General features: G+C 42.0%; 1 protein-coding gene across 1 annotated transcript in view; it reads left to right on the top strand.

Moving 5' to 3' along the window:
• The first annotated feature begins 9824 nt into the window (after positions 1–9824).
• The window catches only part of LOC144770364 (uncharacterized), a 53747-nt gene continuing 50536 nt past the window's right edge, over positions 9825–13035 (top strand). The window contains exon 1 of the mRNA XM_078654832.1: positions 9825–9951. The gene's annotated coding sequence lies outside the window, so the exon portion shown is untranslated. The remainder of the gene's footprint in view (positions 9952–13035) is intronic.

Below are 13035 nucleotides of genomic sequence, written 5' to 3'. Positions count from 1 at the left end.
CTGAAAGATTAGTCTGAGGCACTCAGTATACCCAACCTATGAGTAGCAGTGCACCACAACAGTATACAAACACACTGCGCATGTGGTATGGACGATTTCAATATTGCCCGAGTCCCGCATGCGCAGTGTGTGTTTGTGAGGCAGAGGTGAGGGCAGTCAGGCGCTGCCTAAAGCAGCAGTATTTCCAGGACTTCGGTCGAGTAATCGCCTCGCCCAGACATGCTATGTAGGTTATGTTCTTTCAGGATTCCGCCTCCCCTTTGGATTGGCTGACCCTTGATACTGTCAGCCTATGAGAACAGGAGGCGGGATCATAGTTGGGACATAGTATATCATGTGTACCTTCTTTACAACCGTTGTTGAAGCCCTTTGCCTCTTGGATACCCTTCAGCCTCTGCAGCCCTCTGTCTTCTCACTCTGGCTGGTCAGTCGACTTCTGACTCACCTGCATCGATGCTGGGAGCATTCGGTGATGCATGCCTGTGCTGGGGCCCGTATTTCCCTCCTTCCTTCACCAGCTGAGAGATACCTATCGCAGGAATGCCATTACGCCAGCCAAAAGCGTGAGTACTATTATCCTTTGCCTCCTTTGTGAGGCTGCCTTCGAGGCCTGAGTCTCTGCCCGGCGTCATCTGTTTTCAGGGTTTGCGATCGCTCCATATTCCCCCCTCCGGACTCGAAGATCTCTCTTTGCAACCCGTAATACATGTGTGTCAGAGTGCAATGCAAGCATGCAAGTGTGAACCTTAGCAGAAAGGCCTTAGCACGACTGCTAAGATTCACACTTGCATGCTTGCATTGCACTCTGACACGCACCCATTCAAAGACACATTGACATGCATATATTTAAAGACAATGTGTCTTTAAATATGTGCGTGTCAGAGTGCAATGCAAGCATGCTAGTGTGAACCTTAGCAGAAAGGCCTCAGCACGACTTCTAAGATTCATACTTGCATGCTTGCATTGCACTCTGACACGCACCCATTTAAAGACACATTGACACGCACATATTTAAAGACAATGTGTCTTTAAATACGTGCGTGCCAGAGAGCAATGCAAGTGTGAATCTTAGCAGTCGTGTCCTGACATTATGTATTGAGATATTCCCCTTGCTTCGCTCGGAGAGACCCCGTTCGCTGTCACTGGCGTGCTTAATGTTTAAAGGATCGCAAAGTGCTTTGCAATTTGGCTTTTGGCAAGTTTAATCCAGTAATATATAGAGGCGAAGGCCGGTCGTTAAAGTTCATTGAGTGCCTGCTTCATTCTGGTTCCCGGGGATATGGCTGTGGTTATTAAAAGATCTCTGTATCAGTAGTCATGTAAAAATTGAGCTGTATCACTGGGAGGTCAAGTTTTGCCCGAATTTTGTTCTGAAGGTAAGGAATCTCCATTCATTGAGTGTACGGGGCATACATTATTTGCTGGCACAAACTTAGAAGCGCCACTGCAGGTACATTAAACTCTCTGCAATGGCAGGATATACAAAGCCAGGATGCTTCTGAGGCAAGAATTTACCTTCAAGCAGCATTGAAAGCCACCAAACTCTTGGTGCTCTGGGACACACAATTTGGGCATAGCACTTTCCAAAAACTAGTCTGGAAAAATGTTAAATCACTCTCCTTACTGGAGGATAAGGCACTATTCTCAAAAAGATTGCATGCATGGATGACCCTAAATTCTTATAAATCGCTAACACCACAAATATACTTCAACCAGGTTACCCGAAAGCCACAAAAATTAACTTTCTAAAACACAAACTAGGGATTCTGCCAAGCACAGAGCATCCACCGTCATTGGCTCAGGAAAGACGGAAACAACGCCTGCAGGCTATGTAATTCCAAGAATGGTGACATTCTTCATGTAATCTGCTCATGTGCAGTACTGCAACAAGCATGCCAACTACATCTTAAAGAGCAACTTAAGCAAAAAGGGATCAGCACCAGAAGGCAAGCGGTGCTCGCCTGCCTGAATCCGTTAAACACTAAACTAAACTGTAGATTTGTGAAATTTCTGGCAACGGCCAAGCAAAGAATGCCAAAATTGGTGGATAACACTACCGACTCAGGCCGATTAGCAGACGGACAATAGCATCTAAGGACACATTCACTGCATATGTCCGTCTAGCACCAGAGGGCGTTCTTGTGAAAAGCAAAACTCTTGTCGCAAAAATAGCACACGCTGAACAGGACGGGAACAATCTAACACGGGGATCAGTATTGCTAAAAAGTGTGTTTTGACCAGTTTTATTGAGTTCTTTTGTGTAAACCGTAACGAATTTTCAATTTTATGATCTATTTTAATGGATTTAATAATTATGTTTTAAGAATTCTGTAATATGTATTGCAATGGTTTTAATTAACTATGCATAATACATTTAACTTAAACTTAAACTTAACTATTCATTGAGTGAAAAAATTACATGCATGTTGGCGGTAACAGTGGAGGGGGTATGCACGCGTAGAACAGTACTGCAATCATTACCAGAGGAACTTATTCTCTCATTTATGCGTGGGCAATAATTTTCCACCTGTCAGACGAAGCCCATTATTTATTCATTTAATTGTATAATAAAATGGACATGTTATGTCTGTCTTGGAGAAAGTTTAGAGATCAGAAGAAGCTTGTATTTTTCTATGTTACTGTGCTGCAAATTTAATGATTGCTTTAATAATAAACACAATGAAGGGATGCTTTTTGGTCATTAGGGGCCTTGGCTGAGCATGGCTCATCCATTTTGAGGGTATGGGGGCCTGTCATATTTTATGTTTCTTGTTGGAGGGATGATTGATTAGTTCACCAAGAGGGGGGCTCACTCATTGGGAAATCATGTGGTAAATGTGCAAACTCACTAGACAGGTAAAGATTGATAGAGCCATAATAACTTCAAATTTAGTCAAGGTAATAGACAAGAGCATTAATTAGCGGAAGAATGGCCATGCAGAAAAGGGAATTTTAAAGGTACCGTGATGGATATGGAAATGCATGCCATTACTTATTTAGTTATTCTTTACCGAAAACTCTATCACTGAATGAAATTAATCAAGCCCTTGCCCGTTTCGTGGCTGGAGTTCGCTTTTTTGTCCTTATGCTTCATTAAAAAAATTGCAGTCTAACACACTGCATTCTGTGCTCTTCAGCTTGATTTAATGCCATCATTTAGCGTTTTATCGAATTGAAATTTGGCACACTGTTGACCAGATGCAAGCACATCTGTCGTTATTTGTTTATCTGACATTAGTTACCCTTTGAAAGTTTAACTATTGCTCTGTTCGGGCTACTAAAGGTAGGGTTGGCTTCTTGTAAATAATGGTGATTCCTGGATATGAATTATGAAAATTCAAGCAAAGTACCTCTGAATATGCAATATTCTGTATCTACTGTACAAGCTAAATGGACATTTTGGTCGCACAGTTGGTGTTACTACTTTTTGCTTCATACCTTGATATTTTCTACAGGCCGAATGAGGGTTAGGACTCTGCGAGCAATAAAGCTCAGCAGTCTTGTCTCCTTCTCCCATCTTAGTATGCTGAACTGCTGCCAAACGTTGTTTGCACAAGGGTGCTAACGAATGAGAGACAAGACCAGATGGAGACCACACCTCATGACCTGTGCTGTGGCCAGGTTTGAGTCTCATTTGCTCTGACTCTAAGGCAGAGCCTTGTTGTCACGTTTTGTGATCCAGTGGTCATATGGGGGGATCAGAAGGCCACAACATGAAAAGATAACTGTCCGGACAGTTGAAATGATTCAGCTGAAGTGTAAGGCACAAGTCTTCTGTGCTGTGAAGCGGAAGGAGGAGTAGACAGCTAAACAAGCCTTCTTGCCTGTGTGCCTGCTTCCCAGAAAGAAATGTAAATGTGTGCAACTGGTCAATCTGCAAATGTAAAGGGTTCTTAGAAGCTGGTATTGGCTTTAATTGATGGAATCACTTCAAGCTTCCTGAAATCTCTTTATTGATGTCATAACTACATTTTCACCCATGCTTTATTAACCTTGCTTTCTCAAATATGCTTGAACATGTACCACATGCCTACCCACATGTTTGTATTTGCATTTGCCGCCCTAAGTGCACCAGATATACCCAGACGTGGGTTGTGTGCTCACCCTGCCTGTGTATTCATGCTAGCCAGGAAGGACCTGATTTGGAGGTTCAGACTGGACTGTTCCCATGATGAACAGGGTCAAGACTGCTTGGGATACGGCTGGGTCCAAACTGGGCTGGCATTGTAGCATGGTGGGCAAAAAAACGATGGATTGGAATGCGACCAGAATGTTTTCCAATGGCTGAGATTAATTCAAGCATTCCATCCATCACCTTGTTGTTTTTGCATCCAGTCCAACTATAAGCGATGGACAGGCTACAACCCCCGCATGGTAAACAATATATATTGCAGAGACAGCAAAAGTGCTGTCGGCAAGAAAGACGTAAAAGTGGGGCGAAGTGGCTCATTAAGACATCAGGATGCTATGCACAGGACGCACATACACTCCTAAAGCTCATAGATTCTTTTGGCACCACTGAGACATACAGCATCCACATGGCAAGCAGGGGTAAATTACACATTTTTCGCATATATGTGTGAGGGAAAGTTACGGAATTTGCAGAGATCCTCAATGTTCCTACCGCTCAGTGGTACCATGTGTGAATGTTTAACAGAATGCTGTTTTACACTTATGACTTCTAATTTATTTATATTATTTTTGTAGTTTTGCATTGTACTAAATTGACACCGGGACACTAGAGAATGCTTTACATGAAAAGCAGATTACAATAAAAAAAGTTTGTTTAATTTTTAGGTCTCGCTGAGCCAGTGCATGCGCTGCTCAGTGAGAAATTTAGTAAACAGGGCTTTTAAAAGTGCTCCCAGAGGATTTTCCTGGCCTAAAGCTTGCGTTCATGAACGCGTGCACACGCGCAGCCGCCATCTGCCTTTCTTTCATGGCTCATCTGCCTTTCTTTCATGGCTCATTAAGCCTTTCAGCATGCTCCTCCAACCCGCACCACTTGCGTGTTTTTTTTTTTATTTCCCAATCCCGGGCTTGTTTAAACTTCTGTGCAGACTAATGCGAAGTTGCCTCCGGTTTCGCATCCTCTTACCGACAATCAAAGTTTGAAAGCGTGGCTGATTTCTATTTGAGTGTTTGCTTGAAGGAATAATCCTCCCACCGCCTGTGCAGTAAGCTCAGAGGGGGGTCTCCTAAATCCTCCCTTGGCGGTGTGATGGCTGAACTTCTGAAGGTGTAAACATTGATGGAATTTCATTTATGAAGGTGAAGGGAATGGAAATGCTGGACCCATAGACTCTCTCCTGGCTGTGCTGGCGGAATCAATTAGAGGCAGATGTATGTGTTTAGTTTTAAATGATAAAATTAAAAACAAGCCTTTGACAGCCAGCTTGTCTCTTCATTTAAAAGCAATGCGGCCTCCCTCGTTAGCTAATATTTTTTTGCTGATGCCATTTGCGCATTGGCAAAAACAAAAATGCTTGCTTTCTGATGTTGAAATTTATCGACAAAGAAAGAAAGAAAACAACGCATGATGTGTTTGCATTCACATGCGTCACCAAGCATGCATGCAGTTATGGCACGAGGCATCCACCATTTTGTTTTTTATTTAAACTCCTGCTCAAAGATAACCGGTGTTTATCATGTTTTTCTCTTCCTATCAGTTACTTCTTTTACACTATTTATTCAACTTGCCGTATGGATCAGAAATAAGCTATCTAGTCTAGAACCAAATGCCAAGCACAGTTTTATTCTTTTATTTTGCTTGCAGATAACACTGATTTTCTTTTCTACAAAAGAAGACTCGGTCTATGCTGCAGTAAACTAGCCACTGAGGGTAAGGCTACACCTTGAAAACCAACTGATAGCCATCTTTAAGATCTTGGTTACATAAAATACACCTATGCCACATTTTATCATGTGAGAAAATGTGCACCTTTTGATCTTGCGTGTGCCAAAAACATTTAGGAAGGCATGTACCTAACGGCTGAGGCACGGTGTTATCAAAACACTTCGAGGAGAGTTAGGCCACAACCAGGACGTTTTTGGGCCCTCACTACTGCAGTGAAGAAATGAAGTAGCCTTTATAACCTAGTTTGACTGGCCAACCTAGTCTGATGCCAGCTGCCCCCTTTTTTTTTTATTTCCTTCTCTAGGCCCTTAAACCCCAGAACGCCTCTGCTGCTGTTTATGAATGTCTCTTTCAACTTCCTGCTGAGAGCTCCCACTGAAAGACGGATCTGCCTGATAAGGTGATATTTATTTTATCTAGCCGTGCTAGACTCCCCATTTCCTTGCCCCTCCCCTTCCAGGCCTCTCAATCAGTGTCCTTGATCAGCACCTTCCTGGTATTGCGCCTTTCCAGTGTTTATTCAAGGCTGCTGTCGAGGGAGCTGCTGGTGATAAGGCATAGGTCGGGGATAACTCCACCACGCAAGTCACCCCTGAAGCCAGACTCAAATCCTAGCAAGAATCTGATCCCCCATTGGTGTGGACATTTAATTCACTGTCCTTGCACACAGTGGCGTTGCCACAGCCGCACTATTGATTTTCTGCTCCATGCTGCCGAGGGGGGCTATGTTGTATTTCAGGCTTGTATAGTTATGGGCATGGCTGGAGTGTGCAACAGCACCCAAGTTCATGATCATGCTACCAGTTGGACTATATGGCTGGAGGTTTGCTAGGCTATAAAAAATGTGCCCCACATTTACTATACTTTGTGTGGGCGCTCACACGTCCTACATACCCAGGCAATGAAAATTATAAGTATAAGATGTTGTCTTTTGCATCACGCTAGTGCCTGTTCAAATCTTTGGAAAATGTGGAGCACAGTGTTTCTTTCCCAGAGGTTATTTGGATCAGCTAATACAACTGGCATTGATCAACTAATATTTTTATTTTTGAATGGCTTATTTGTATGGTTTTGTCCCTTTGCGACAGCAATGCGTCAGGGTCTGCTTTCTGATCTTCTCAAATTATTTGAAGGTATATAAATCATGTGCAGTGGTTTCAACATGCCATTTAAGTGAACAAGTGTCAGTTTCAAGTATCGTATGAGTCTTTATATAGCGCTTGCTACTGCTGAGAAGGCGCTGAAGTGCTTTGCAGACCGGTACCATGCTACGCTGTTGGGTCCAAGTGTCGGTGATTAGTTTGTGCCGCGTGATTACAGTTTGTCAAGCGTTTTATCCTGAGGCCGCCATGCAGTTTTGCAGCTTTATCCTACTCTATTATGCAATTCCTTATGTAAACTGATTATATATTGTTGTCATGTGCTTGAGTAATGGATGCTGCAGTTGACCTCAGCGTGGCTTCTGCAGTTGTCATGTAGTTTGCTACCTAGGGGTCCTATCATCAAGTGTCTTGTGCCTGTCACTAAGTCTGCACAATGGATTCAGTATAATCATCACTCAGCACCACCACAGCATCACTCAGGGCCACCACATGATCACTAATCTTCACCACAGCATCACTCAGGAACACCACAGCGTCACTCAGTTCCACCAAAGCATCACCATGCGCTACCACAGCATCACTCTGCAGCGCCACAGCATCAATCAGCATCACCGAAGGCATCAGTCAGCACCACCACAGCATCACTCAGGGTCACCACTGCATCAGTCAGGGACAGCACAGCATCACACAACGCCACCGCTGCATAACTCAGGGCCAGAACAGCATCACTCAACAACCCCACAGCATCACTCAGTGCTTCTTACACTTTTTAATTGCAACTTCTCAGCATGCTGCACAGCAGCCACACTTCTCTACAGAACAGCTAAAAAACATTGGCAAACTCAAAAGCTCTACCTAAAAATGTATAAGCCCCCCAAAGCATAGCCAATAGGTCTCACCTTTGGAACATTAAAAGTGTTTAGTTATCCAGCACAATATCCTTCAACAAATATATATATATATATATATATATATATATATATATATATATATATATATATATATATATATATATATATATATATATGTATATATATGTATATATATATATATATAATTAAGTATTAAGTAATTAATACATTTAGAATTAACTTAAATGTATTTTTGTAGTATGCAGTGAAAGGAAAATGTTTGTTTTCTCGAATTCTTTGAGTTTAAAGTATTATGTAAATTTGGACACAAGAAGTTGTGTATTTTTAAATAATAACGCACACACATATATTTTTGTGTAGGTGTTATTATTTTTTTTTAAACTAACTTCTGTCCAAATTTAAATAATACTTTAAAAATACTTTAAACTCAAAAACCGAAAATGTTTGTTTTCACGAATTCTTTGAGTTTAAAGTATTATTTAAATTTGGACACAAGAAGTTTAAAAAAATAATAATAATAACACACACCCATATATATAATTAATAATACTTTAAACCCAAAGAATTCGTGAAAACAAACATTTTCCCTTCACATATGCATATGTTATACTACAAAAATACATTTAAATTAATTTTAAATGTATTAATTAATCAAAAGTATTATTTAAATATAGACACAAGAAGTTTTTTTTTAATTATTCAAAAAAAACTTCTTGTGTCCAAATTTAAATAATACTTTAAACCCAAAGAATTCGTGAAAACAAATATTTTCCTTTCACATCTGCATATGTTACACTTCAAAAATATATTTAAATTAATTTTACATTTATTAATTACTTAAAACAAACTCTAATCCCTAGTATATGCAGTAGACCTTTGTACTCTCTACCATTCCTATGTGACTCTTAGAGTATATCCATTCGTATCCCTTCCCTATGTATATAGAGATAACTTTATTCACTAGTATATGCAGTAGACCTTTGTACTCTCTACCATTCCTATGTGACTCTTAGAGTATATCCATTCGTATCCCTTCCTTATGTATATAGAGATAACTCTAATCACTAGTATATGCAGTAGACCTTTGTACTCTCTACCATTCCTAGGTGACTCTTAGAGTATATCCATTCGTATCCCTTCCCTATGTATATAGAGATAACTCTAATCCCTAGTGTATGCAGTAGACCTTTGAACTACTTTGTAGTGGAGAAGTGTGACTCACTGGTTAGAAGCGGCAGACCTTGAAGCAGAGATTGGCCCGGGACCAGGGTTCAATTCCTGACCCGGCAGGGTCTTGGGTCAATGTCCACGGACTCGATAATTCTTGCCGAGGTGCCTACACTAACCATGGGTCCCACTCTGCAACTCTGGGCAATAGCTTGCTTAATCTCCACAACGGCCCCATCAGTGCCGGGGATGCCTGGTTTCACCTTGGAGGTGCCCAGGAGGGACCATCTCACAGGGAAAGCCAGGACGGGTTCCCCAGCGGTATACAGCGCCAGGACACTCCGAGATGGAGTAACAGTGCGCTTTACAAGTATACTTACCTTTACCTTTACTCTCTACCATTCCTATGTGACTCTTAGAGTATATCCATTTGTTTCCCTTCCCTATGTATTTAGAGATAACTCTAATCACTAGGCTCTTCTTTGTGTGGCTTTACATCTTGTACATTTGCAATTTTTTCTGTATGTATCTTTTATGTAACGCATGTTACATAAATCCTTAGTCCTTATGTTTTGCAACTGGTTCTTATGTAAAGCGCTCTGACACCTTCGGGTAAAGTTCGCGCTATATAAAATCGCATTAAATAAATAAAATAAAAAAATAAAATCACAGATTTCGATGAGGCGCAGGCAGGCAGGCAGCTGCGGCACTTTTGGGGAGGCATAGACAGATGGGCAGGCACAAACCAGTAGTGGTATTTCTAAGCCTCCCTCTGACGTCGCGGAGGCACACACAAACGGTTAATGTTGTCCGAGGCCTGCCGACCAACGCGGCAGCCCGGAGTTCCTGACGTCACTGCCAGGAAGTAGACGGGCCTCGCACCGTAGAAAGAAGCAGCACCTCCTGTCCCGCCCCCTAGACAGCGGGGAGAGCTCTGCGTGCGGCCGGACCGGTAAGAGTCCTGGGCTGGACCGAGCAAGTACCTTCTGCACGTCGCAGCTGCCCTGCACTCGCGGGCACATGCAATTGGGGGTCATTCTGCCCACTGACGGCTGCAGGGCGTGTCTGCCCCTCGCGTCGTGACCCCATCCTTGGGAGGGGGGGGGATTGTTGTTGCTAACTCGGTGCTGCGGGGGTAGAAATCAAGATGCGGCCCCCTCCCCAGTTGACCGCACGAGACGCAGACAGGTCTCCGACGTGTAGTTATGCTGCAGCTGCCCCCAGTGCAACCGCGGGCAGCTCACCTGCTGCATCACCTACCGTGGGGAAATTACCCTACTCTTGTGGCCATTGCGGGGCGGGCATTAAAGAGCAGGATAGGGTGGTAATCCTTGACGGAGGTCCCTTACCTGCTAAGGCTATTTTTTTTAACAAAAACGTTTTTTTACCGTATACCCTGTCGAAACATGTATACCCTGTAGAACCAGCGCAGGACCTCTGGCGTAATTTTTAGGAGGCACACGGGTAATGTATGTGAATTATGACATTCACCTACATCTCCCGCTCTGTTATAATTCGTGTTTAATGTGTTCCCTAACTATTGCATCGTATGCCCTGCTGTAGTGTCCTGCATGGTCCGGATAACAGGTACTGTTATTCACACAGCCTGCACCATATGTACAGTGAGGTTGCACAGTAATGTTGCACAGTAATGATGTTCTTGTGACGGGCCATTTATATGTCTTTGTTATCGCCCTACCTATGATGTTATGGGTATGACAATTGCCTAGTGGCAAATGGATTGATGATCTGTTATGTGTATGACAGTTGCCTTAGTGCACAGTGAGTTATGACCCGTGCTACTTATGAGTAATATAATGACCGTGGCAATGTGATTTATGTGATCTAACATGCATTACATGCTGCTAAGTGATTTATATAACTGTGGTCTGGGTCGTATTTACATTTGTAGGACAAGTGCCTTGGGGCACAGTGATTTATGTGGTCGATGTGGCTAAACTTTTTTTATAATACAAAAGATATTTTTATATACCCTTGTGTGGAGTCTCTTTTGTGGGGTCTAGTGTGTGTGTGTATGTAAGTTGGGCAAACGCTTTACACATTGCCTCTGGGATAAGCCTGACTGCTCTCCCAAGCTACCAAGGGGGTAAGCAGAGGTTTTTTTTTTGTGTAACTCCCTTAACCTGACTAGAGTGGTGGGTTCTGCCTGGCTTAGGTGTAACCTAGCTAACCAGAAACCCCCATTTCTAACAGTGGCCAAAATATGTCGTAAGCAGCAACAGTGAGATAATGTACGGATAATAACGGCTACCCAATGCTGCTCTTAATGCTAATCGCGTTAATCCCTTGTGATCTCTAGCTGCTAGAAATAACTGTTCAAAGTGTGCGCTACACAAAACCTGTGCTCCCTGACCTAGTGAATTATGAGCGCTTCAAGGGGAGGGGAACAAGCGAGGGGAATAGCAGCTCCTGCCAGCAATGAGACAAATTATTTAATGTTGTCCAGCTCACAACACTATCTTTGTTTTTTAGCTAGTATGCGGTTTCCTGGTTAGGAGCGAGGCTTGGCCCAAGCGGAGCAGTGCCCTTCCCCCCCCCCCCCCCATATGATTTGGGTGACCAATCAAATAATGGGCCTGCAATGTCTGCACCAACCACAGGATGAAGGAGATCAGACCAAGAAACTGAATAACAGAATCAAAGGAAATGTCACCTCCGGGCAACGAGAAGAGGCCTGTCGGAGTGACGAGCCAAAGCAACAACATAAATAAGTGCTACTAGTCCGAAAAAAAATTAAATGTGACCAGAGATGCAACACCTTCATGCCCCTTCCAGTGAAATAGACGCTGGTTTGCCATCCGTTATACACCAATTTCAATTAAACTTTATTGATTTAGATTTCTTACCAGATCAACAATTGCACATAATCTCTTTACATAAAATTCTTTTATAAAAATATTTTGAAAATCTAGTTTAGAACATGAATAAGACAGATTTCATAAATTTGTACAATTTATAACAGATTCACTTGGTGGACATTTATCAGTCAGTCAAAAATCTTTATTTCGGCCGCTAGGGCTTTAAAAGCACATATAATAAAAACAATACATTATATACAAATTATAGCAGCATCCTTTGAGATATCTATAATTGGATAGCACTTTTTGGGGATATGTACATTCCTATCTGGGATCTTAAATTAGCAAAGACGACTCTTCTAGATGTCCTCTGACAAAAGGTTGTGCAATATATGGCCTCTACATTAGCCGTGAGGTATAGGACAATAACGTGCATATGCATAAACAGGAAGCTAATTTTAATTAATTCAAATATGATATCTTTAGGATACAGGTAGATAATACATTGTATAGCAAAATATCCAAATGTAAAATTAAAGTAGCAATTTCATTTAGAAAAGAAAAACAGTAACAATATCAAGATAAAATATAGGGATACAAAGTAAAAAAAAAAAAATCTCTCCTATAGAGACTAATTATTTGCAAAGTAGTAGTACACCAGGAGAGCAATGGTTAAATTCATTCAATTTAAAAGAGAGAGTGCATATGTAAAAACACGTAATAGATAATGTTGGACTGGAATTGGCCTATGTGCTGTTCTTTAGGATGGCTCTACAAGTACACCACATAGAATACAAGAAGCGCGAGATGGAATACACAGTGGGCATATTTGTGTCATACTTGAGTAGCCTAAAGACCTCGTAGCGTGTCTAGACCCCAGGTTCCTGCACACTTGTAACAGCCAGCGAGACCTTGGCCTCCTGTAAGCAGGGCAGAAAAAAGTACATGCATTTCAGTTTTCTCTGCATTCTCGCATGCTGGACAATCCAGACTGCGGGCATCCAACCACTTGTTGGAAAAAGATGGGAGCTGGAGAACTCAATTTCTGAATTGGAAGAATAGCTTCTTCGCAAGAAGCAGCTGGATGTCAATTCAATTTCTTTATTCGGAAAGAAAGGAATATCCATAAAAGTACAGAATAAAACCAAGACTGTGCCTACATAAATAAGAGATTAAAAATCAATAACTGCAATGAACATGTTAATATGGATACACAA

Source organism: Lissotriton helveticus, chromosome 7 (genome assembly GCF_964261635.1).
Source record: "Lissotriton helveticus chromosome 7, aLisHel1.1, whole genome shotgun sequence".
Taxonomy (NCBI): domain Eukaryota; kingdom Metazoa; phylum Chordata; class Amphibia; order Caudata; family Salamandridae; genus Lissotriton; species Lissotriton helveticus.
The sequence above is the reverse complement of the archived record's forward strand: the minus strand, read 5'-3'. Positions and strand labels throughout refer to the sequence as shown.